This window comes from Taudactylus pleione, unplaced genomic scaffold (genome assembly GCF_031769625.1).
Source record: "Taudactylus pleione unplaced genomic scaffold, aTauple2 ptg000026l, whole genome shotgun sequence".
NCBI classification, from domain to species: domain Eukaryota; kingdom Metazoa; phylum Chordata; class Amphibia; order Anura; family Myobatrachidae; genus Taudactylus; species Taudactylus pleione.
The window spans coordinates 9,562,969-9,587,757 of record NW_028284428.1 but is presented as its reverse complement, the minus strand read 5'-3'; the positions used below and the strand labels follow the sequence as shown (position 1 = coordinate 9,587,757).

The window sequence follows — 24,789 nt, the reverse complement described above, 5'->3', positions numbered from 1 at the left end:
TTCTGTAATTAAAATGGATTTTCTAACGCAAGCAAACACATGTAACGAGTGTAAAGGTAACTGCACCACTTGAGACCATATATATTTGCAGTTTTACAAGTGATCACATTTTGTTGTGCTGCAGTTATTTTATTTTTAATGAAATGATACTTGTTCCAGGTCAGATTGTCATTTTTACATACATCTCAATGGAGGTGCATTGTAAATGCAATAAAATAAGCATATGTAAATGCATCTAAACCCATGTCAACTGTATATAAAACAGTGTATAGATAGCCAATATGTTGACACCAGATGGTCGAAAGGGTCAAATAGTTGACATTGATTTTGGTCGCCAGGATCACATTGCCATAAGGTAAACACAAAAATGGTCAACGTATGTGTTTTTTTTTTTAAATTAAGCCCTAATCCTCACCCTAACCCCCCCTCCCCTGGTGCCTAACCCTAAAGATCATGAAAAACCATGTGTCAACCTTTTGACCCTGTCATACCGTTTGCATGTAGGAGTACAGAAGGTGAAGGGAGACTGCTCCTTTCCCCTTTAAATCAGCCTCTGACAAAGATACAAACGTTTATTATGAATTTAGAGAGCTGCATGCATTACTAGTGTTCCCGCTAGGCTGTTTTAGCAGGGCGCTGCGTCCTGCCCAATTTTAAAAAAGCTAAATGCGCTCTGCCCTTTTAGCAACGCCACGCTAAAATAGTCTGCCATAAGCGTTCCCCACTTGTGAGCGGCAGTGTCCCGCGGGTGAGAAAAGTTGCGGAGACCAATCACCGCCCGGTGAATAGACGATGTGCACATAGCATCTATTCACCGTGAGGGGAGAGCTTGGGGGAAGCACAGCACTTCCATAAGTGCTGGGCACGGCCCAAAGTGTGACGGATTGGGGGCGTGTCACAAGGACATGCCCCCTCCCTGGCAATCCACTCCCCATTTTCGGGAGCGTGCACGCCTTAGCCCCGCACAGGAGATGCCCTCCCGTGATTCTGCTCCTTGCCCTCCCCGCTTTCTAGCGGGAACACTAATAAACATACAAAATCAGCTAGTTATGATGTCGACATGTTCATAATGTCGACATGTGAAACGCCGACATTCTGCATGGACCAGCAGTGGAGGGTTAGGGTTATGCTGCAGGAGGGGAGGCAAGAGTTAGGCATTAGGGTGAAGGTTAGGGCTAGGCTATGGGAGGGGAGGTTAGGGTTAGGCTACAGTAGAGGAGGGTTAGGTTGAGGTAGTGGTTAGGGTTACACACTAGGGGGAGGGCTAGGGTTAGCAATACTCATCGCCGGAAGCCCTGCTGGAAGTTTTCGTCAGATGATCGCGGGGCCCAGAAGACATCGTTGAAGGCGCTGGACCCACCTTACCAGGTAAGGCACCTTGGACGCTTTGTTGACATTATAATCATGTTGACATTTCATCGGTGTTGACATGTTAAACATCGACATTACGAGCATGTCACAATATGGTCTTGTTGACATTCTCATGCCGACTTTATAAATGTTGGCAATATATATACACACATACAACACCCTACAAAACAGTTCTTGGCCCCAAGACTGAAACACCAGACTCTGGCAGAAAAGGTCCATTGATAGTTCGCATACATGCGCACGGCATCTATTCCATGTGAGAGGAGAGCTTGGGGGAAACCCAGCACCTCCGCAAGTGCTGGGCACGCCCCCAAGGACACGCCTCCTTTTCAACCTCATCACCCTGCCCTATCTGCTTTCTAGTGGGAACACTACACTAGCTGTACTATGCATGCAAGCAGGGGAGGATCTAGGGCAGTCGCAGAGTACTATGGGGCATATTTATTAATTTTCAGGTTCTAGACTTGATAATTATAATTTCTTATCACTGCTTTTTGTTGCAATAAGAAATTCTATTTCAAAAGCATAAAAAAACAAGGGCTTCAAAGTTATAAGTGATTGTTAATCAGCTCACTTCACGTCTTCAAGATTCCAGCGCCGGTCTGTGCATGATCTGACTGCTGACCACACAAATGCGCAAGTGGAGCGTTTCGTGGAGGGATCCTAAGGATTCCGTTACAGTACCTTTTGCGGAAGGGAGCCCATCTGCTACAAAGGAGACTGTTAGCTACCGGGGCTCACTCCAGAATGCGAAGGAAAATTCGGCAAATATGCAGCCCCCATAGGTTTCTGATTTTGCAATCGAAAATGGGGGAATCACAGCAGATTTCTTCAATATCTCCTGTGTTCCGCCATAGATAAATTTGGGAGATACTTAATACTGAAAATGGGTGTTTTGGGAGATAACCCGCAAATATACATTGATAAATAGGCCCATATGTATTTTGTACTATAGTTGGCCACCTCTCAGGCAACCAGAGCACAGGTATTACAGAGAGGAGGGAGAAGCATAGTCCCCTGTCTCTCAAAGGCCTCTCTATTGCAGGTTACGCGCCTGCATACAAGCATTATGTAAGGTTACATACACGGCAGTCACAATGCACATTCAAATGATGGCATTGTGTTTCTTTCTTATAATCACACCTTAATGTCTACCCTTAGTGGTGGGAGAGGTTGGTGTTATAAAGGGATATACAGTCAGGTCCATAAATATTGGGACATTGACAGAATTTTCAGATTTTGGCCTCTATTCACCACCACAATGGTTTTGAAATGAAACAAACAAGATGTGCTTTAACTGCAGACTTTCAGATTTAATTTGAGGGTAATTACATCCAAATCCGGTGAACGGTGTAGGAATTACAACAGTTTCAATATGTGCCTCCCTCTTTTTAAGTGGCCAAAAGTAATGGGACTATCAACTCAAAAGCTATTTCATGGACAGGTGTGGGCTATTCCCTCATTATTTCATTATCAATTAAGCAGGTAAAAGGTCTGGAGTTGATTCTAGGTGTGACATTTGCATTTGGAATCAGTTGCTGTCAACTCTCAATATGAGATCCAAAGAGCTGTCACTATCAGTGAAGCAAGCCATCATTAGGCTGAAAAATCAAAACAAACCCATCTGAGAGATAGCAAAAACATTAGGTGTGGCCAAATTAACTGTTTGGAACATTCTTAAAAAGAAAGCACGCACCGGAGAGCTCAGCAACACCAAAAAACCCGGAAGACCACGGAAAACAACTGTGGTGGATGATAAAAGAATTATTTCCCTGGTGAAGAAAACCTCCTTCACAACAGTTGGCCAAATCAAGAACACTCTCCAGGAGGTAGATGTATATGTGTCAAAGGCAACAATCAAGAGAAGACTTCACAAGAGTGAATATAGAGGGTTCACCACAAGATGCAAACCATTGGTGAGCCACAAAAACAGGAAAACCAGATTAGAGTTTGCCAAACAACATCTAAAAAAGCCATTACAGTTCTGGAACAACATCCTATGTACAGATGAGACAAAGATCAACTTGTACCAGAGTGATGGGAAGAGAAGAGAAGGAAAGGAACTGCTCATGATCCAAAACATACCACCTCATCAGTGAAGCATGGTGGTGGTAGTGTCATGTCGTGGGCATGTATGGCTGCCAATGGAACTGGTTCCCTTGTATTTATTGATGATGTGACTGCTGACAAAAGCAGCAGAATGAATTCTGAAGTGTTTCGGGCAATATTATATGCTCATATTCAGTCAAATGCTTCAGAACTCATTGGACGGCGCTTCACAGTGCAGATGGACAATGACCCGAAGCAAACTGCAAAAGCAACCAAAGAGTTTTTTAAGGCTAAAAAGTGGAATGTTATGCAATGGCCAAGTCAATCCCCTGACCTGAATCCGATTGAGCATGCATTTCACTTGATGAAGACAAAACTGAAGGGAAAATGCCCTAAGAACAAGCAGGAACTGAAGACATTTGCAGTAGAGGCCTGGCAGAGCATCACCAGGGATGAAACCCAGCATCTGGTGATGTCTATGCATTCCAGACTTCAGGCTGTAATTGCCTGCAAAGGATTTGCAACAAAGTATTAAAAAGTGAAAGTTAGATTTAGGATTGTTTAGTTTGTCCCATTACTTTTGGCCCCTTAAAAAGTGGGAGGCACATATAGAAACCGTTGTAATTCCTACACCGTTCACCTGATTTGGATGTAATTACACTCAAATTAAATCTGAAAGTCTGCAGTTAAATCACATCTTTTTTGTTTCATTTCAAAGCCATTGTGGTGGTGAATAGAGGCCAAGATATGAAAATTCTGTCAATGTCCCAATATTTATGGACCTGACTGTATAGTATGAAGAAGGGAGCACAATTTTCTCTTCTCAACTGTAGTGGATGTTAAATTATTGTAGCAAACGCTCTGTGATCCTTACATTCTGTTTAAATCAGTGATAAAGACATTCATTCTGTAAATCTGACCATCAATGTATGTTCTCTGTAGTGGATGTAGGGAATGGTGGCAGTGGAGGAATTGGCGGCAGTAGAGGGGAGTGTGCTTGGCATGGCCTCGGCTAAGGAGCTACGAGGGCCAATCTCAGCAAACTCATGGTTGGCCGATGGTCTCGCAAATGATCTTAGGACGCAGAACTCGGATCTGCGGTGCCAGCAGGAGGCGTCTTTTCACCTAGGACACCTCCTGTGGCAGTAGCCTATTTTCACATCGCTGCTGGGTCCATTTCTGTGTCAGGCCCATTATTCCTAAAATCTAATGAAACGTTTAAAAATGACCCTTGTATTTACATAATCTGCGCAAACTTTCTCCTCTTATTGTTTAGCAGAATTCATAATAGTGACTGTATGTAGAAATACAAGTATGTTTGTGGGTACGAGCAACAATTTACTGTTTTCTTTTCTGGTATTGGAACTTCCTAGGTAACAGGTTTCCAGATCTCATGAACGGATTGGAAATCCGATAGACTGGACTGCTGTTTGTCAAAGGGTACATAAAAAATTCAAAAGACAGAGGGAAATGTATCAAGCCTTGGAGAGCGATAAAGTGATGAAGTTGCCCGAAGCAACCAATCAGCTTCTGTCATTTATCTAGCACAAGGTATTAAATGGCAGTTAGAAGCTGATTGGTTGCTTTGGGCAACTTCACCACTTTAGCTCTCTCTAAGGCTTGATGTATTCCTCCCCCACCCCCTTACCAAGTCTTTTACATCTTAGGGGCATATTCAATTGGGGGCGAGAATAGCAAAAATCCAGCACCTGCGGGGCTTTTCCTGCTGGTGTGGGATTTTTGCTATTCAATTAGGTGCAGGGATTGTTTAGATATTGAGCGCCAGGAAGTTTTTTGTTTTAGCACCTCCAGAGCAAGTCTGATTTTTCCTAAAATCATTAATTTTAGGAAAAATCAGCAGGACTGGGACCGCAGCGGCACCCCCTGAGGACTAATTAAGCAATTGGATGCTTCCAATTAGCCTCTTTAGTTCTTAATTACTCACCTTCCAAGGGGCTGTCTTCTTCCTCCAGCGTCAGGACCCAGTCTCCTGCAGCAGCGGTTAGTACATCAGTGTGTGTGAGTGATTGTAAGTGTGTATGAGGGGGTATGTGTGTATGTATATATGAGTGTGTGGGTGTCCCGGTGTGTGTGCCCCCCCCCAGTGTTAGTGTATTGTCCCCGTAAGGGACGTTGGGAGAACTACATATCCCAGCAGCCCTTGCGCTTCCCTGTAGCCCCCTTCCGCAGTAACAAGATGGAGGGGAGGTAGGCGTCTTTTTGTTTTTATTGGATACCCGTGGTAATCCAAAATTGAGAGCAAGGGGTGCAAGGTTTTTGACTTAGCTAAACATTGCGCCCAATTAAATATACGCCCCTAAAGCTGCATACACATGGTACGACCTGTACCACCACCGACTTGAAAGATAAATCTTTCAAAGATATCTTTCAGTGAAGTCATCCAGCCACATCTCTGAACAGGCAAAGTTCACAATATCGTGCAAGTTGGCCTACATGTACTGTACGGACGATCATGGATATCGTTATCGTTCAATGCACATCGTTGGTCGTTCCCTGCATAAAAATGAACGATATCATTAATAGATATCGTACCGTGTGTACGCACCTTTAGAGTCTTATGTTATAGTCTGCGAAAGCCACGCACAGGTGCAGTTCTGGCAAGTTAGCCCACATTTCTAAAGCTGCAACAATTTGAAAAACAGAAAACCAGATTGGTTTTGCCTTTTAAATTATTGGCACTTTAAACATACAGGTTAACTCCTCGGAATTGCGCCTGCATCTTTCCGGTTATTACATAAGGCCCTTACAGTGATTGCGCTATGCAAAAAAATTGTGGGTCCCTGGGACCCCTCACTTTAAGAAATTGGGGTCCTACTCCGCTGTTTCTGGGTTCCATCACATATTATTGGGGGTGGGGGCAGGCAGCAGTTGGGGTAGAGCTGGGGGTAAAGGCAGGGAGAAGTTGGGGTCATCAAGAGGGGAGTAAGGGCAGGCAGTGCTGAGGGTAGGGAGGGGGTAAGAGCAGACAGTAGTTGCAACATTGCTGGGAGTCAAGGAGGGGGCTAGGGGCAGGCAGTGCTGGCGCAGTACTGGGGTTCAAAGAGGGGGTTATGGGCTTTCACTGGCATTGCACCAAAAGGATCCCACCACACTGTCAGTACCTTGGATCATTTAAGACAGGGAGACCAGTCTTTCTTGTCACTACTCTGGCTTTCCCATTATCAGTACGGCCCCCACACGTTATACGTCCCACCCAAGATACTGGGCCGGCGGCTGCTATATTATATATCACACACACCTTCCTGAACTTCACATCCTCCATGTCCCCAGGGAGAGTGTAATAGATCTGGAGGTGAGCTGCCCCCTGTCCAGACTACTTTAAGCCACTATTCACCCAAACAGCCAAGGGCACTCTGCCACCTCTCACCTGGGTCCTGGGGAAAGTGATCCAGTGCAGAGCCCTGGGTACGCAGCCACCGGGAGAGTGCAGATGATGGTGCCTGAAGAAAGGGTCTGTCTGTCACTTTATACCCACCCAGCCCCGGCCACCTCTCACCTGAGTCCTGGACACAGTGCCCTCGTGCTGTGGCGGTCGGTAGAGTGCAGACACCGGTGACTGGAAAAGGACCCCACGACACATGGCTCCCCTGACACCTGCTTCTGTTACTTGGAGCCGAGGTGCAGATGCCACATTGACTGGAGGAGGGGGAATAGGAAGTACCGCTTGCACTTCTTATCCAGGGTGCAGGTGCTGCCAGTGCCTGTACGGGAGGGAGGGGGAAATCGGAGGTGCCGCTTGTAATGGGGGGTGGGCGGGGTGTCGGGGGTGTAGGTGCTGCTAGTGCCAATACTGGGGGAGGATCGGAGGTGCCGCCTGTACTGGGGAGGAGATCCGAAGTGCAGTGCCGGGGAGCACATGCTCCAGCTTCTGCCTCTCTGGGTCGGCTCCTCATGCACAGCCCTCCCCTTCTGTGGTGGCGACTTCTGTGTGCTGTATAATCCGGGCCCCTTGTGTCCTCCGATAGCTAGTGGGGGACGGGGTGGGCCGGCATTGGATGAAGAGATGCTGCCGCCCGAAGCGGATTGGTTTGGGAAGATAATGGGTCGGCTGCTGTAGCGCGTCCTGCAGGACCCACTGACTTTTAAAAAGTGAGTCTCTCACTGCCCATAGCGCGTAAATATGTGCTATAGCGCGTATTTTGCAATCCCTGCCCTTAGAGGTGCATATAGCAAGCAGTGATAACCCCTTTTTCTCAGAATTTTTCCAAAACATGGCTTTTTCCGGCTTCTCTAAAACATATTAAAAAGGTTGACAGCGGAGAAATCATATTTCTCCATTGGCGCCTTCGGCTTCGGTTGCTGGCTATTGTGACGAAAAGTTATGGGGCACATACTTAAAGCTGAGGGTGGAGTTATACATTACTTACCAGTTCTATCACTGCTTCCCATCGTCTTCCCTCAAGCGCTATTTAAGAATAAGTTCTCGCGGTCGTGCAAGATTTCGCACATGCCTGCTGGAAGACATTCGTATGATATCAGTACTCATGAGGCTAAAGTAGACTTAAAGGTGCATACACACGGTACGATCTGTACCACCAAAGACATGAAAGATTTCTTTCAAAGATCTTTCAGTGAAGTCATCCTGCCACATTTCTGAACATGCAAAGTTGACAATAACATCCAGATTGGCCTGCATGTACGAACAATCATAGATATCGTTATCGTTCATGTGGGAACGCGCGATATGAACGATATATTGTTGAATAGCGACGTTCACCGACATATTGCGAGTACACAGTGGCCGACGGGCAGTAGATACATCGGCCGATCAACTGATGTATCTGTCAGTGTGTACCCAGCATTAGACTGTCAATGGTCTGCACCCTTGATGGCGCTTATCACCCCTACTCCAGGCTGGGTTTTACTGGTGTTTTACTTATAACAGTGACTTACATTTCTTAGTTTCGTCTGTAAGCAATTTCTTATTTCTTTCTTAAAGCAACATACACTAGAACATTTCATAAACCTGTATATCGAGGCATCATACCCTTACAATCAGTTTATCAATGTAGTGTGTGACATTTGTCTGAATCTGTATACTAAGTGCTACGATGCAGCAGCTTTTATCCAGACCAGGTTTCATTGGACGTGTTGAAAAACTATTCCCGTGTGGGGTAAAGTCGCAGACAAGCTTCTGTAGCACACTGAGTGGTGTTTTGTTGCGTCTGCTGTGCGAATAAGACACAAAATTTAAAACAAAAGTGGCTACGCTACACCGCTTGCTGCAGCTCAGACGCGTTAGACATTTCGCCCTGTATAGCATACTGAGACTTGGGGTATAAGATCACATCTGTATATAATACAGCCATTATGTCAACACCACAATGTTGAATATTAGCAAGTCGACTTAATACATGTTGACACGGTTACAATGTTAACATGCACATGTTGACACTTGCACCATGTTATGTTAGATATGAGAAGTGCATTTAGTCATATTGGGCCGAATTCAATTCAGTGCGATGATGAATAGCCGCGGGAGGGAACTATTCAATACACCGCGCTGTTTGCCTTGTTGGGAATTGGTAAGTCAGAATGCCGGTTCTCGCGGGTATTAAGGCGCGGTCACCATCATTCTCTGACTAAAGTGCCGGGCGCGTGGTTATTAGCGCCGCGCTAAGCAGGCAAACAGCTTTGTCGGATTTCTCCTTGCATCCCCATGAGGGTGCGAGAAAAAATCCTTTAGCCGCCCAAACAGCGCAGTGTATTGAATAGCTAAAGCGCAACGGAATTTGCTACGCTATATAAGAAACTGTTAATAAATAAATAAATAGCTGCGGGAGCACAAGACTGTACAGGCCACAAGCAGTAAAATCAGGGATGGGTACGGGATGCCGGCTCTCGGGTTCCCTGCAGTCAAAATCCCAACGCCAGCATCCCGACAGGGTTAGGATACCGACACCTGTCAGTATGTATCCTAACCCTCCTCCTCTCCCTACCCGGTGCCTGAACCTAAACCCCTAGCGCCTAAACCTAACCTCCCCTTTCCTGCACCCTAAACCTAACCCTCCCCCTGGTGCCAAACCCTAACACTCCCTAGCATTCCCACTAGGTGCACCGCAGAGACAGCCTGCAGGTTCTGTCTCCACCTGTGGGTCGCAGTGTCCCGTGGGTGGTCAAAACGGCGGCGCGGCGGTCACCGCCGGTGAATGGACACAGTGACCACAGAGCTTGGGGGCTGCCCCTGCATGTCCGTAAGTGCCGGGCACACCCCCAGGAGTGACGAAAAGGGGACGTGTCATAAAGACACGCCCCCTTTTCTTTGGACACCCCCCTTTTTTGGCCAGGCGCGCATAGAAGTGCCCTATCTCTAGGTCCGGCGTCATGCCGGACCTAGAGTGAACACGATCTCCCCCCAACCCTGCTAATTACTTTCTGGATGGTGGCGGTTGGGATTCCGGCACCAGTATTCTAAGCGCCGGAATCCCCTGAACGTATCCCATAAAAACATGGGTAGAATTTTTACTAGTGCTCCATGAGTCCATCATTAAATAATTTAAAATGCGGTCTGTAATGTATACAAAAAAAAAAAAATAGCATACAGGAAAGTTACACCTGGAATCTACCTTCATTCCCATAACTTCAGGCACACGCAGCAACAAATGGCTTGGGAAAATCAACAGTGGATTTCATGCAAAGTCTTCAAATGGCACTACCTACAAAGTAAACAGACAAGCGAAACGAAGGGTACGATCTACAGTACGGTGTATGCTCCAACAATCTCTAATATACAGGAAGGACAGTAGGTAAATTAGGCTGAATGTCAGATATTTGGTATAAGAGATATTAAGAACCAAGAATAGACTCAGTTTGTCTAAACATTTTAAGTGAGAACACAATTGTGATCTGTCCCTTTTTTTAAATGCATAGTTTCAACCAAATGGTTTAAAAAAAAATAAATAAAAATGATTTTTTTTTGTTGTTTTTTTTTAAATGCAGTATAATAAAAAGCTTATTATAAGGAATCCCTCTAGTATTATTCCACATTCTTGGTGCTTGTGGTCTTCATTTGAGTGAGCTGAACCAATACAATAAATTCACACTCAGAGAAATAGGGAGGGTGAACCAGATCAGAGAAGTACTAAATCTGCCTAGCATCAGCTAAGACTCCTCAAACTCCTCCCCTAACAATTCTATAGGACAGGAGAAACCACAACTAACATTCTCAATCTTAAAGGGTTAACAACTCTAACACATTAAAGAGGCAATACACAGAAACACCTCATGCTTTAATCTCCTTCATTTTTATTTAACTTCAAAATCTTAAGTCCTACTGAGATGAGTGGAAGGAAGAAAGACTTAAGGCCCCCACACATGGAGCGATATAGCTGCCGATCCGATGGTTTTGAACGATATCGCCGCTATATCGTTCCAGGTGTGAACATGATATTGCCCACTGCGTGCTCCCGTGGGGTCGTCCGCCGCTCCTCCAGATCTTTCTGCATGTTCAATTGATCTGGGGGATAGACGAATGATCCCCAGCAGCGCTATGCGGGTGGGGGAGGGGGGTGCCGGCATATCGGGCGGTCGGCTAACGGATCGCTCCGTGTGTGGGGACCGCCCGAAATGTCAGCCGTCTGAAGCTGATCTATATATCATATATGGTACAGTCCCAGCCAGCTAGATTAGGGGGTTCAGACTCAGCAATCCATGAGTGTGATGGATGGATTTGGGGGCAGTGACCTTTACATAAGGGGGATGCATGGGGTAGCCTGCATTACACCATGCGTGTTCTTGGTCTTTGTAGGATATGGATAAGGGGGATAATCCTGTGTGGGTCTTAGTTCCCAAACCGCCCCTGACTGTGGGACAGTTCTGAGAACCAAGATGTGCTGTATACAGCACCAGACTGCAGGTAGTGCAGCTTAGAAAAAGAAAGCCAACCTCTAAATTAGCCAAGTAGCAGTTGTTTGAGACTCAGAATTTCAACCTGTGATGATGTTCCCATGAATGTCTCTGATTTTAAATTGTATGTAATATAATGATTAGCATTTAATAAATAGATTTTCTATGGCCACGATGCAGCGCTGAATGTAACTCAGCCACAGATGCTCACACTGTACACGCTTACTCAGTCACAAGTGGCGATGTGACTGAGATGTGTGTTACTCTGCATTGCCCGTACTTGCGCACAACTGGTCCTATAGCATACGCAGTGCGAAAAGATACAAGACACACTCCGATAGTGGGCATACGTTCAACTCTGCATTAGTAGTTCAGCAGAAGTTTAATATGTAGCCCTGTAGATTGAAGGGGCTGAGGTAAATCACTACTGTCCTACAGCTGCTTGATTTATAATTATTAACAAAACGTATATATTAGGATTGAGCGAAAGGACTAGACTGTTTTTGTTTGATGGACTGTATATAAACAACCTACTGTACTATGCCATGGTATCTGGTCCAACAAGGCATCACTCATTTTCCACAGAAGCGATTACCCATCACCACAGAGGAAACATCTCTGGAGATGCAGTTACATTGGGTATGTGTGAACAGGCATATACAGTGATGACAGGAGAGCAAGGCTTTCATTTATAACTACAGCTTGTGGGAAATGTCTTGTTATCTTAGGAGACAGGTTCTCTCATGGACTGACTTCAGCGTGAGTGATGGTAATTATACTTTCTGTCAGTCTTTTCATGAATTAGCCTGGCATCATTTCTCACTGTTTTGGGTGTGTCACACGCAGGAACAACATAAGCAACTAAATGAGTTCATGAACTCAGTTAAGACTTCTTTGGTAGTATATTGGAATAACACATTTTATGCTATTAATAGCCCTTTCAGACATCTCGAGATTCCCGGGAATTTGGCCTGCCTCAGCCAAATTCCCAGGTAGCCGTGTCTGTCTGAAAGGTACCTACCTGGGAACACGCCGCCCCTGCAATCGACCAGGGTTGGTGCTGCTTCTGTCTGAATGGTGCTACCTGGGAATTTACTACTCCCGGGCAGCACCAACCAGCTTTTACATGTAGTTGACAGCGCAGAGCATCCTATAGGATGCTCAGCGCTGCTGCTTTGAGTTGGCAGCGCAGAGCATCCTATAGGACGCTCAGCGCTGCTGCTCACCACCCCCAGCGCCGGCCGGCTGTGCCACAGCGGGCCGCCCGCACCCCCGCTGGACCACCAGGGAATTAAAATAAATTTTAAAAAAATTATCATATATAAAAAAAAAAATCTGCATTGTGATTGGCCGGCTTCCGGCTGCTGAATGATGACATCATCATCATCAGCCAGAGAGGGGATAGGCTGGGAGGAGCAGACGGCAGAGAAGAGGCAGGTAAGCAGAAAAACCCTGCTCTTGTCTGAAAGGGGTCTCCCTGGGAATTTCCCAGGTAGACACTGTAGTGTGAAAGGGCGGTCTCGACCAAATCCCCGGGAATTTGCACAGGAGAAATTCCCGGGTCTGAGCAGGAAATTTCCCGAGTTGTATATCTGAAAGGGGTATAAGACTGCATAGTGTTAGAAAAGGAGCAGAAATAGGCAAAATTGCACTTAACCATGATTCTGCCCTTTAATGTTTTTATACATTTGTCACCTTACAAATTAACCCTCACATTTAATATGAACCTACTATTTGATTAGGTTCAGACATGGATCTACATATATTACAGGTTTGGTATATGTATGTGCCCATAATAAGATAGATATCTGTTGTTGGTTTTGTTTGTTTGTGTTACTTGAATTGTTCAAAATGTGTTTCTTATTTGTGATTATGATCTTTCATTTATTCGTATTTTATCAAGTGAACCTGTCCCTTCTATAAACTAAAACAATACACACACACACACACACGCACACACACACACGCACACACGCACACACGCACGCACACACGCACGCTAAAATCTGGTCATTCAATCGGATTAATTATTTTAACCATTCCATGAAAATCCATGAAAACCAAAATGAGGAGAGAATAGGTCTTATGTAATTATATGTAGATGGATTGCTGATTGACAATCTGATTATTTTTTATGGAAGATGTAAATTCAAATGCATTATATTTAAAACGAGTTGTAGTGTGTTATAAATGTGTAACAATGCTACAGCTACTTTACATTGCACATGCACTACTTTTATCTGTCTTTCAATTCAAGATTATAAAATGTATTTAATTAGTGTCCCCACTAGATTGTTTCAGCGGGGGCAGCTCACCCTGACAATTTTAAAACCCTAAAATTTGCCTTGCTCTTAATGGAGGCACACCGCTGATCTGGCCACAGTGTGGGGAAAACCCATCATCTTTATTGCTGGCCATACTCTAGCACGATTTTGTGCCGATTGCACGATTTTAGACGCCTCTTACGATGGATTGTGTGCAAATCGTGCAGTATTTAGGTAGGAATATGATCCGATGCGCGCTCCCGCCGCTCTTATATCGTATCTTATGATCAGACGTGCAGCCCATATTATCCGTCGTAATCGTATGCAGATCATGCCGTGTATTTGTGCATCCGCCAGTCCGAGCGGCGTCATTTGAGTGACATTTTCCTCTATTTAAATCTATTATGATCGCATGTTTTTAGTGAGGCACACGATCGATCGTATCACGACCCGTCGTATAGGGGAGAATGATCGTACATGAGATCATATTTACATTGTGTGTCAAAAATAACCAAAACGTGCAGCCGGCTCTGCCAGGGAGTTCAAGGGAAATCGTATGATGAATCGCATTTTATGCTGATCGTACTAGTGTATGGCCAGCATATGAGTGCCGAGCATGTACCCTAGAATGCTGGAAATGGGGTGTGCTGTGAGGCCACGCATTTTTCGTTGCGGACATTTGTGCTCTGCTTCTTGATCGGCACCCTGCCCAATTATGAGGCTAGAATTACCACTAGCTGTTCAATACTTGGAAATGGATGCCTTTAATAAGATTTATCTACCTATCTATATCTATACACATAATCAAATGTCCGTACTGACTCACTGACTCTTCAACGCCCAACCCAAACCCCTGGACCTAGAAACATGAAAATCGGGGAGAAGATTCCTTCCATGACGAAATTCGGCTCCTAAAGTTGCATACACACTTAACGATTCACTCCTTGAGCATTATCAGTAAATATTTGCAGGGCTCAATGTCATTAACGACATTGAGCCTATACACAGAATGATATCGTTAACTATATCGTTCAGTGACGTCACTGGCAGCATCACTGAACATTCACAACCTGACTATCATCAGTTTGGCCTGCATGTTCAAGCGGGAGCGCGCATCGTTAATGATATCTTGCATACACACCAGACGATATTGTGAACGATAACGATATTGTTCAATCGTTCACAATATCGGCCGGTGTGTAGGCGGCATAAGGGAATGAAAAGCGCAAAAATGTTTCCTCCCCCTGTACAATGTCCTGACTGACTGACTCCTCATGGCTGCAGCACAGTTCAGAATTCAAACACCAACTGTCACCCCAAGTGCTGCCAGACATCACAGCAGTTGGGTGGCTCTCCTATTTGAATAGTGAGGGAAGGGAATATGGACCTTATTCAGAGTCGGTCGCAAGCGCCAATGCGCTCGTAAACCGACTCGATGGTTTGACCTGCACGTGCGCAAGCCACAGAGCGACAGAGAAACTCTGTCGGTCCGGAGCTCGCTACCAAAGGGGCGGCTGTCGATGTTGATCGACAGCTTGCCTCGTTTGGTAGGCGGGCCGGGGGGGGGGTGGTTTCCAAAGCGGAGGCGTTCCTTTCCGAAAGCCTACCGTTTTGTGGGCGGCCGCACTGACATCATCAGTGATGTCAGTGGGGAGCTTCCTGCTCCATCAGAGCAGAAAACTCCCTGGGGCTTATGAGTGCCCAGACTCAACCCTAGGGTCTGGTTGTAAGCCCCGATGGTCGCGATGTTGATCACCATCGCGACCATCAACCTGGTCGGTCGTTAAGCTGTGGGTGGTAACCCACAACTTAACGATCGACAAGGAGGCAGCCGTTCAGGATGCAAGCGGCCGCCCTGATTCAGTGCGACCGCTTGCAACTAACGACCGCCTCTGAATGAGGTCCTATGTTATGAGAGAGGTGAGAGAGGAAAATGTGTTACAACAGCAGTAAGAGGGGAATGTGTTACTATAGAGGTGAGGGAGTGAAATGTGTTAGAAAGCAGGTAAGGGAGGATAATGTTTTACTATAGCAGTGATATGTCTAGTGGAGTTGGTTATAAAATCCCGGATGCCGCTGGCCAGTATACCGACAGCGGCATCCCAACAGCCAGAATCCCGACACCCATAGAAACCCAAGTGTTGTCCTAACCCCTACCCTAACCCTCCCTCCCTGGTTCCTAACCTTAACCTCCCCCTCCTAGTGCCTAAACCTAACCTTCCCCTCCCCGCACCCTAATCCTAACACTCCCTCCCCAGTGCCTAACCCTAAGCCTCCCCCTAGTGCACACTAACCTCCCCCTAACACCCCGATACTTACCTTCGGGATGCTGACGGTCGGGATACTGGTGCCAGGAATACATGGAAGTTGAGGAATTCGATAGGCTTGCATAAAGGTGAGCTTTCCAGGAACGCTTGGAGGCCAGAGGAAAGTCTTGTAGTGCGAGGGAGGGACTTTTATAAAGAGGTCCTGTCCCGTAACAGGGAATACAGGCAGCCAATGTATAGACTGACAGAGTGGAGCAGCAGTAGAAAATCAGCCTCGCCACTGCATTCAAAGACCAGTGGTTCCTAACTCCAGTCCTCAAGAACCCCCAAAAGGTCATGATTTGAGGATTCTTAGCCTGTGAAAGCAGGTGGAATAAATACTGACCCAGTAAAATAGATTAACTCACCTGTGCATGACTAAAGGAATCCACAAAGCATGATCTGTTGTGGGGGGAAGCAATCGGGAAGCCGACTGCCTAAATACCGGCAGCCGGCTTCCCGACTGTCATATCCCGGCAAGAGTGAAATGCCGGGCGTCTAGATGTAGACGCCCGCATTTCCCCGACGCCGGGAGACTGGCGCCCGGCATCCCGATCGTAGTGATGCCGGGCGCCGCGAGCGGACAGCCGCGGGGGGGAGGGTTAGGTTTAGGGCTCCCGGGGGGACTTAGGGTTAGGCACCCCCCCGGGAGGTTTAGGGTTAGGCTAGGGGGAGAGAGGGTTAGGGTTAGGCACCCCCTGGGGGGATATAGGGATAGGCACCCCCCCGGGGGACTTAGGTTTAGGCAGCGGGGAAGGGGGTGGTTAGGGTTAGGCACTTGGGGGGCAAGTTAGGGTTAGGCACCTCTAAGGAGGGTTAGGGGGGTTAGGTTAGTAGATACTTACCTATCCACGATCGGGATTTCCAGCGCTGTCAAGCTTCCGCTGCTTCTAACTCTCCGCTGACGGGAATCGAACCGCCATGCAGCCGGCGGTATTTCATACCCCTTCCGTTGTGGGTACTTGAGGACTGGAGTTGGAAAACAATGAAAGAGACTGTAGGGATGAAAGCCTGATTAAAGTCCCCCATATATCAGCCATCAGAAAACCACAATTGCACAGTTTGAAGATTTGTTGCCCGATTTTAGGATTTCCCAATCTACCAATCTGCACCCATACATTACAGATCTTTTTCAGTGGCTTGCAGATCATTTTTAGCAAAAACAGATCTGCCATTCTTGAAAGGCCCATCATTTTTCTAGTAACGGTCTACAAATCTGCTGATCATCTCCATACATTAGGGGGTAAATTTACTAAAATGAGAGCTTTTAGAAGTGAGAAGAGATGTTGTCCATAGCAGCCAGATTCTAGCTATTATCTTCTAGAAGGTGCTAGTTAAATGTGAAGTAGAATCCGATTGGTTGCTATGAGCAACATCTCTTCTAAAACTCACTTCTAAAAACTGTAACTTTAGTAAATTTACCCCTAGCAATCGATAGCCCCAATTGTTATGTGAAATCCAACATGTTGGACAACCTGATTTACCAATTCCAATCACTTTTTGGATGAAATCTGTGACCTGTGAACCCCATACATTGCAGATTTTTTTATACAAATCTTCAGCAAATTGCAGAATTGTCACAATTGATTGCTGATGTATGGGGGCCTTTAGATGCATGTAACAGGATTTGGATACAGGTGGAATGTGGAGAGCAAAGGGAAAGAATAAAACAGACAGCAAGCTTGAGTGTTGTAGATAGAGAACAGCAGAGGATCTAAAGGTGCCTACACACTAGGCGATGTGGTCACGATGAAATATCGTGTCAGATTTCCCCTTGAACACTCCCCAGCAGCTCCCTGGCATTCGTGGGCACGATTTGGTATTAAAAACTGTCCAATGTGACAAACGATCTATCGTGCCTCCTAACTATTCCAGTGCATCGTGACGGAGATTGTCTGATCTTGCCTGCAGTAGGCAAGATCTGAAGATGCGATGTACGACCAGCGGGTACGCGCATCGGCATCGTGAGTGGACATATTTTACACGATCTGTCGTCCCGATGCGTCGGATTTGGGCTGATCGTGTAAGATATTGCGTAGTGTGTGGGCACCTTAAGATGAGCATTGAGATACCCTTACTGATTAGTGCAGAGTTGGAAAAATGCAAGAAGCCAGTGCACTTCAAACAGCAGATTTTGACTAATGTCAAAGGAATCTCAATTACCTGACTGCTTAAAAGATCGTACTTGGTCCTAGATGTGACTGACTAGCTTTTAAATTCTATATTATGTATATCCCTGGTTTAGTAGTCCTTTACAAGAAAATGATATACCGAAAATGAAGATATCTTAAAATTCATGTGAATACTTGTATGATATCAGATATCCAGCGAATATCTTGCCTAGGTAATTGTGACACTAAGTGGATCTGTCTGGATAATATCAGAAATTATTATAATACTAAATGATCCAGGGAAATATTCAGCTACAGCAGGAATTAAATGCAGCATTCTGCGTACAGGGTACATCCAGCATTTGATCAATCAGTATGTCACCATTTACAGGACAATCCATGCTGCTCTCCTCCCTCCCCAATGAATGCAGAGCAGAGCAATGAACCACAGGCAGCTTGGCAATCACCTGTGTACTGTACATAATTTCTATGGGTATTATGTGCCAGGCATTGTATGCTTGTTCTTTATCTTGCATTTAGTGCAATGGTATTAAACAGGGATCACTACGTTAACTGGAATTTAAGTTACCACTTCCATGAAGTAGTGAACGTTTTATTTAATCTTTAAAGTAAAACATATACTCTCACACATTATACTGATCCCAGAAAGGTATGCTCTCGCAGATTATACTGAACCCAGAAATGTATACTCCCGCTCATTATACTGATCCCAGAAATGTATACTCTCACACATTATACTGATCCCAGAAATGTATACTCCCGCTCATTATACTGATCCTAGAAATGTATACTCTCGATCATTATACTGATCCTAGAAATGTATACTCTCACCCATTATACTGATCCTAGAAATGTATACTCTCACACATTATACTGATCCCAGAAAGGTATGCTCTCGCAGATTATACTGAACCCAGAAATGTATACTCCCGCTCATTATACTGATCCCAGAAATGTATACTCTCACACATTATACTGATCCCAGAAATGTATACTCCCGCTCATTATACTGATCCTAGAAATGTATACTCCCGCTCATTATACTGATCCTAGAAATGTATACTCTCACACATTATACTGATCCCAGAAATGTATACTCCCGCTCATTATACTGATCCTAGAAATGTATACTCTCGCCCATTATACTGATCCTAGAAATGTATACTCTCACCCATTATACTGATCCTAGAAATGTATACTCTCACACATTATACTGATCCCAGAAATGTATACTCCCGCTCATTATACTGATCCTAGAAATGTATACTCCCGCTCATTATACTGATCCTAGAAATGTATACTCTCGCCCATTATACTGATCCTAGAAATGTATACTCTCACCCATTATACTGATCCTAGAAATGTATACTCTCACACATTATACTGATCCCAGAAATGTATACTCCCGCTCATTATACTGATCCTAGAAATGTATACTATCACACATTATACTGATCCCAGAAATGTATACTCCCGCTCATTATACTGATCCTAGAAATGTATACTCTCACACATTATACTGATCCCAGAAAGGTATGCTCTCGCAGATTATACTGAATCCAGAAATATATACTCCCGCTCATTATACTGATCCTAGAAAGGTATACTAACACATTATACTGATCCCAGAAATGTATGCTCTCGCAGATTATACTGAACCCAGAAATGTATACTCCCGCTCACTATACTGAACCAAGAAAGGTATACTCTCACACATTATACTGATCCCAGAAATGTATACTCTCACACATTATACTGATCCCAGAAATGTATACTCGCACACATTATACTGATCCCAGAAATGTATACTCGCACACATTATACTGATCCCAGAAATGTATACTCTCGCTCATTATACTGATCCTAGAAATGTATACTCTCACACATTATACTGATCCTAGAAATGTATACTCTCACACATTATACTGATCCCAGAAAGGTATGCTCTCGCAGATTATACTGAACCCAGAAATGTATACTCCCGCTCATTATACTGATCCTAGAAATGTATACTCTCGCTCATTATACTGATCCTAGAAATGTATACTCTCACACATTATACTGATCCCAGAAATGTATACTCCCGCTCATTATACTGATCCTAGAAATGTATACTCTCGCTCATTATACTGGTCCTAGAAATGTATACTCTCACCCATTATACTGATCCTAGAAATGTATACTCTCACCCATTATACTGATCCTAGAAATGTATACTCTCACACATTATACTGATCCCAGAAAGGTATGCTCTCGCAGATTATACTGAACCCAGAAATGTATACTCCCGCTCATTATACTGATCCCAGAAATGTATACTCCAGCTCATTATACTGATCCTAGAAATGTATACTCCAGCTCATTATACTGATCCCAGAAATGTATACTCACAGATTATACTGATCCCAGAAAGGTATGCTCTCGCAGATTATACTGATCCCAGAAAGGTATACTCCATCTCATTATACTGATCCTAGAAATGTATACTCTCGCTCATTATACTGATCCTAGAAATGTATACTCTCACACATTATACTGATCCCAGAAATGTATACTCCCGCTCATTATACTGATCCTAGAAATGTATACTCTCACACATTATACTGATCCCAGAAATGTATACTCCCGCTCATTATACTGATCCTAGAAATGTATACTCCCGCTCATTATACTGATCCTAGAAATGTATACTCTCGCTCATTATACTGATCCTAGAAATGTATACTCTCACCCATTATACTGATCCTAGAAATGTATACTCTCACACATTATACTGATCCCAGAAAGGTATACTCACACATTATACTCATCCTAGAAATGTATACTCTCACACATTATACTGATCCCAGAAAGGTATGCTCTCGCAGATTATACTGAATCCAGAAATATATACTCCCGCTCATTATACTGATCCTAGAAAGGTATACTAACACATTATACTGATCCCAGAAATGTATGCTCTCGCAGATTATACTGAACCCAGAAATGTATACTCCCGCTCACTATACTGAACCAAGAAAGGTATACTCTCACACATTATACTGATCCCAGAAATGTATACTCTCACACATTATACTGATCCCAGAAATGTATACTCGCACACATTATACTGATCCCAGAAATGTATACTCGCACACATTATACTGATCCCAGAAATGTATACTCTCGCTCATTATACTGATCCTAGAAATGTATACTCTCACACATTATACTGATCCTAGAAATGTATACTCTCACACATTATACTGATCCCAGAAAGGTATGCTCTCGCAGATTATACTGAACCCAGAAATGTATACTCCCGCTCATTATACTGATCCTAGAAATGTATACTCTCGCTCATTATACTGATCCTAGAAATGTATACTCTCACACATTATACTGATCCCAGAAATGTATACTCCCGCTCATTATACTGATCCTAGAAATGTATACTCTCGCTCATTATACTGGTCCTAGAAATGTATACTCTCACCCATTATACTGATCCTAGAAATGTATACTCTCACCCATTATACTGATCCTAGAAATGTATACTCTCACACATTATACTGATCCCAGAAAGGTATGCTCTCGCAGATTATACTGAACCCAGAAATGTATACTCCCGCTCATTATACTGATCCCAGAAATGTATACTCCAGCTCATTATACTGATCCTAGAAATGTATACTCCAGCTCATTATACTGATCCCAGAAATGTATACTCTCACAGATTATACTGATCCCAGAAAGGTATGCGCTCGCAGATTATACTGATCCCAGAAAGGTATACTCCATCTCATTATACTGATCCTAGAAATGTATACTCTCGCTCATTATACTGATCCTAGAAATGTATACTCTCACACATTATACTGATCCCAGAAATGTATACTCCCGCACATTATGCTGAACCCAGAAAGGTATACTCTCGCACATTATACTGATCCCAGAAATGTATACTCACAAAGCACAAAACCAGGCAATCACATCTTTTCAAAATAATGAAAAAGCAAAATGGACTAGATTCAACAACTAAAACCATACAACTGTGAACAAGGCATATGTATCAAAGCTTGAAGTGAGATAAAATTGTGAAATATATATCACCAACCAATCAGCTCCAAACTATAATTTCTTAAACACAGCTTGCAAAATGTAAGTTAGAAGCTGATTGGTTGGTGATATATATATCACATCAAGCTTTGATACATATGGCATATGTGTGATGAACTAACCTGCACCGCACTGTTAAACTAAACTCTGTTGGGAACTTAATTTGGATGCATTCATCCACAGCTGTCAATATCTTCATACAATTTCCATGGACACGTTGGTGCCTGGTAATGCACAGGGTATCCTAACCACAAGTTACATAACTACTGCAAACAATAAAAGTTGACAAAAAAAAAAACTTTCTAAAGTAAACAATGTATAGCATAAATAATAAGAACTGAGAAGTACGTCATAAGAAATGAAATCAGAACAAGAGAAGTGTTGCAGTTAAAAATGGGACTTTGCAACTGTGACAATAACAAACATCTAAGGAAAACTGTCGCCATCTCTATAAATTATGGAAAATGTTATTTATTCTTGTTAGACATCATTCCATGTTTTCATACGCAGAAATTAAGCCCAATACGTAATATAACATGTTTTAATGATGCACTTTCAGAAACAACAACTTCAGTTACTAATACTGACAGCGGTCACAATATGAAATAGGAAAGTGTGATTACTGCTCACATTGTACAAAATGTGTCTCCACAAACAAATAAAACCATTAGTGACCAGGGGTCATACATCAGAATGGAGAACAAAAGAATACTGAGAAATGATGTGAAAAGAGGAGCAAAGAGTGAAATCTTTCTGAGCTGTTTGTGTAGAAGGAAGTGGAGGAGGAGGAGGAATACAAAGGAAATACTAATAATGTGGGCACACAGCATACCAACACTGTGCCTAATGATCTTAGGAGGCCTCGCTCAGCAGCAGCACAAGGTGCTTTACTCTCACTCACCTCTTACTGCTGCTGCTGCTGGCACACACTGCAGACAGGAGATTAGCACCATCCTGCCCATCTGCTGCAATGCTGATATGACCCACTGGCACCAGGGCCCATAAATACACTATGTCACATGTCTTCTCCTATTGCCATGGGTGGTCTCCCGCAATCATCTCTCTTTCTTCCATAAAGTGTACGGTGACCCCTCCCACTCTGACGCCCATCTGAGGGCTCACTTACCTGTGCGGCGGCAGTGGGTGGTCCCTGTGTAGGGGTGCTGCGGCAGTGGCGGTGTACGAGAGAGATTTGGGCAACGGTCACCCCATCCGTGCTGCTGCTGCTGCTGCTAGTGGCAATGCTGCTGCTATCGGCTGCTCAGTCAGTGTCCTCCCCCGGAAGTGAAAGCTGAGCTCAGCCCCAAACTCAGCATGCTGCAGCTCTGGCCGTGGTGGTAGCTCAGCTCAGACTGACTGCAGCGCCCCCGGCCTGCACCTCTATCTGCTCACTATAGCCGGGACAGCATTGCACACAGCCCTCATACACTCATCCTCTCCTGGTAGTGTCAGCATCTGCAGTACCAATGACTGCTATTGTATGTCCTTGAAGATCCTTCATGGGACTGATTTGGGGATACATATAGAGGGGGAAAAGTTGGTTTTCAAACTGTTAGCTGAGGAGGATGCACTAAGGGTTAATATTCACAGATTATATATATATATATGCTACTAACACGTGCACTTTTGTGATGTCCTGAATGAATAATACTATACAGATGTGTGCTAATACAGCATGTGTATATGGCATGAGTCCCTTGTGCCGCAGACACTACTGCAGGTAGTGATGTATTCTTCTTAGTGGAGTTTGCATCTTATTCGCATGGCAGCTGCATATAAAGTCGCTTACACTATTCCAGGCACACGAGATTATTAGTACTTTTCTCACAGAAGAACTGATATAAAATCGCAGGCTAAGCATCACAATGGGGTCTAGTCAGCAATAGTGACAATGTTGCCCAGAATATTATCGGGCAACATCGTCACGATTTTCTTTTAAATATTTAAATTTCTAGAAACTATTCAGAAATATTTTGAGCAGCGACAGTGGTTGCGGTAACACGCTGTCCCTGCGATGTCACAAGGCATTGTTATCGGTCCGAAAACAGTCCCTTCTGCTACTGCGCATGCTGAGTCATGTGCTCGGTAATAGTCTCTGCTTTGAGATGACCACGAAGGGGTAAGTGTATCTCCAGCCTGTCCAAAGTGATTGACGTGTATACAGGCTTTGTATTAGCCTGTATACATGTATATTTATGTAACAGTGTACGAATGATGGATAACGATTTCTGGCGCACAAAAATATGTCTGCCCAATCCTCTTCACTATACCTGCCCAAATCAGGTAAGGAGAAGTGATTCTATTTACAAAGTGGAGGGGATCTAAGGCGACATATGACCATATACCAACAAGGACAGAATATACAATGTAAAAGTAGAGCATTAACCAATTACAAATGTAATGAAGATGGAATTATGGCCCTGATTCAGACCCACTCGCAAGCGGCTGTCCGCTCGCAAGTGGGTCGATGGTCTGCACTGAGCATGCGCACGACGGAGGGAGCTCCGTTGTTCGCATGCGCCAGACGTGACGAGCGAAGGAAAGTCCTTCGCCCGTTGTGTCTGATCAAAGGGGGCGTGCTGTCGATGTTGATTGACAGCACGCCCCCTTTGGTGGGCGTGTCTCCCTGACGGCGGCGTTCCCACGGGAACGCCTCCAGTCAGAAGCCAGCCCACTGACATCACTAGTGATGTCAGTGGGAGT

General features: G+C 44.4%; 1 protein-coding gene across 4 annotated transcripts in view; it reads right to left on the bottom strand.

Moving 5' to 3' along the window:
- BCLAF3 (BCLAF1 and THRAP3 family member 3) overlaps positions 1 to 23,450 on the bottom strand; it is an 88,587-nt gene extending 65,137 nt beyond the window's left edge. The window contains exon 1 of one of the 4 annotated variants that reach the window (XM_088451613.1): positions 23,213 to 23,450. The gene's annotated coding sequence lies outside the window, so the exon portion shown is untranslated. Of the gene's footprint in view, positions 1 to 22,987; positions 23,156 to 23,212 lie in introns of those variants that run through there. The other 3 variants (XM_088451611.1, XM_088451609.1, XM_088451610.1) reach the window with 3 other exon arrangements.
- Positions 23,451 to 24,789: the final 1,339 nt, after the last annotated feature.